This window comes from Aphelocoma coerulescens, chromosome 8, assembly GCF_041296385.1.
Source record: "Aphelocoma coerulescens isolate FSJ_1873_10779 chromosome 8, UR_Acoe_1.0, whole genome shotgun sequence".
Classification (NCBI taxonomy): domain Eukaryota; kingdom Metazoa; phylum Chordata; class Aves; order Passeriformes; family Corvidae; genus Aphelocoma; species Aphelocoma coerulescens.
Genome location: NC_091022.1, coordinates 423,687 through 426,052, shown reverse-complemented (window position 1 = coordinate 426,052; position 2,366 = coordinate 423,687). Strand labels below are relative to the sequence as shown.

Below are 2,366 nucleotides of genomic sequence, written 5' to 3'. Positions count from 1 at the left end.
TCATCCGACTCCGGAGGTGGCCCGGACGATGCCTGCAAAGCAAAAAGGGACACGCTTCGCATGCTGCCACATACCTCTCACCTATCAGTCGCCCCACCTAAATGCCAACTCACCTGCTCGCCTCTGTCCCTTGGCATGCCGAGGGCAGCAGCAGCAGCACCTGCAGAGAAGCAAAGCAGAAAAACATGCTGAGAGACTGAAACCACAGCCTCCCCGCTCCAACTGAAGTACACCACACCCATACCTTAAGCTTGCACGCACCTGGCCTCCAGCATCCCCAGGGCCAGGACACCTTCCCAGTGGACCACCTAAAATGCACAAACAAAAACGGATGCTTAGAGCTGCACCAGAAACTGATACCCAAGCAGTAACAACTCATTCTGTCCACCAGTCACCGCTCACCTCGCTCCATCGACCTTGACCACTGCTATTCAGCATTACTTCCTACAAATAAAGATGAAGAACAAAGCTGTAACACGGTCACCATTTACACTTGCCCTGCAAAGACAAACGGTGACTGACCTTCCTGTGGGAACCACCTCACCTGGTATGGGGCACTCTGTCACAGGTTCAATCCCTCTGCAGCTGAAAGAAAGTTACGACAAAAGTCAAAGTACTGCATGAGAACTTACCAGCTCCAGACATCTTGTGTCAATCTAGAAATACCATCTTGAGTCCAACTAATCCCTACATTACAAATGTCAAGTCCCTAGGACTTATCCTATTACACCTACACCCAGACCATGTAGCAGGGCAAAGCAGCCCCGGCCCAAACACACAGACACCTGTGACACAGGAGATGACAAACAAGGGGATGCAACAAGGAGAGGAAACTCTCAGCAAGAAGAATTACCAATGAGATGACCTAGATGAGGCCGATGAGGCTCAAAGAACTCCGGCAGAAAAAGACCCTAACAGAAGGACTTATGCCAAGAACCGCAAAGATGGATGCCCGAGAACCATACGGTTGGAATCCTCCACCTATCCTCGCATTCTCACAAGTCCTAATCTGTTATAATGGATCGTTGTGGTGCACAGCTGTCAATACAGCTCAGAACAAGACTGTAAAAGGTGTCTGACTCGATATTGCTAAAGAGAGATGCGATTCCGATGCATGTCCAAGCTTGCAAGTCAAAGGTTCAAGAGTACCAGCGTCGGGCCAAGGAATGCAAAGGAGACGCTAAGGATGATGCCCAGCATTTCTGATAAGCCCCTCAAAGGGGTAAGGCAGAAGACATGTGACACGATGCCCAAAAGACACAGAACACACAATAGACAAGTGACACAACACGCACCGGGACTGCTCTGCCCTGTACACCTCAGCATTGTGATCAAAAGTGAGACTTTCCCTTTACACGGCCTAAGGGGCCCTCTCGTGGACATCCCCATCTCCAAAGCTAATTCAAAAATCCCTCCCACCAAGTCCTGACCCAGCACACCACTCTCATCCCCCTCCCTGAGGTGTAGCCCTCGACTTAGCTCTCGGATATCCAGGGATGCAAATCCTCATCAGGTGCAAAAGAAGGCCGCCTCGTCCTCTGGGGAGTTCCTGCCCTCAGTGAGCTGTTCTCTCTTAGTCTACTACAAGAAAGAAAACCAAACATCAGTGCCTGAACTCAGCAGCACATCAGCCAAAACCCAACAATTCCACTACTCACCGTCTCCTGAGAACGCCCCGGTCCTCGGCTCATACACCGTGGCCGCACTCCAAGGCTGCCGGCGCAGGGTATACCTGGGTTAAAAGGAGACAAGGTGATGGGGCATTGCTGAAACTTGAGTGGACCCTCGCTCCTCCCTCCCTCCCCGAGTCGCTGCAACTCCTCAACCATTGCCAAAGGCTGCCCAGATGGCACCTTCAAACAGAAAAGGTACAGGCTTCATCGCAGAGTCCTGTAATAGTTCTGGAAGGCTCACAGGGGCAGCTCAAGGGTGATAAACTGGCTCCATCAGCTGGTCCATGAGGGGGTTCAGCCCCTGTAGGCATAATACGAGTGGGCCACCTAAAACACACAAATGGATGCTTAGACAATGCATGCTTTGAGCTGCCCCAGAATTTGGCACCCAAGCAATAACTGGTTGTGTCCACTGGTCACTGCTTACCTCACTCACTTGACCTTGACTGCTGATATCCAGGTTTACTTCCTAAAAATAAGGACAAAGAACAGCCCTGCAACATAACCACCATGAAACACCACCCCTGAAAAGCTGAATGATGACCAACCTTCCCAAGGGAGAAGGGGCAAAACAAAATGGAAAGGCACATACCAATGTAGTGTCCAAAAGTGCTGCATTGCCGAGGCAGGTTCCACCTGAAAGTGCTCGACTGTGACCTCTGTCTGGAAGGGTGTCTCTCATGTTGGAGTAGC

At 51.0% G+C, this 2,366-nt stretch overlaps 1 long non-coding RNA gene across 1 annotated transcript; it reads right to left on the bottom strand.

Moving 5' to 3' along the window:
- Nucleotides 1-399: 399 nt before the first annotated feature.
- LOC138113995 (uncharacterized) lies at nt 400-2,016 on the bottom strand. Its single transcript, XR_011152435.1, has 3 exons — nt 1,659-2,016; nt 545-1,578; nt 400-444 (listed from the first exon to the last, which is right to left on the bottom strand). It is a non-coding gene; the product is annotated as an uncharacterized lncRNA (long non-coding RNA).
- Nucleotides 2,017-2,366: the final 350 nt, after the last annotated feature.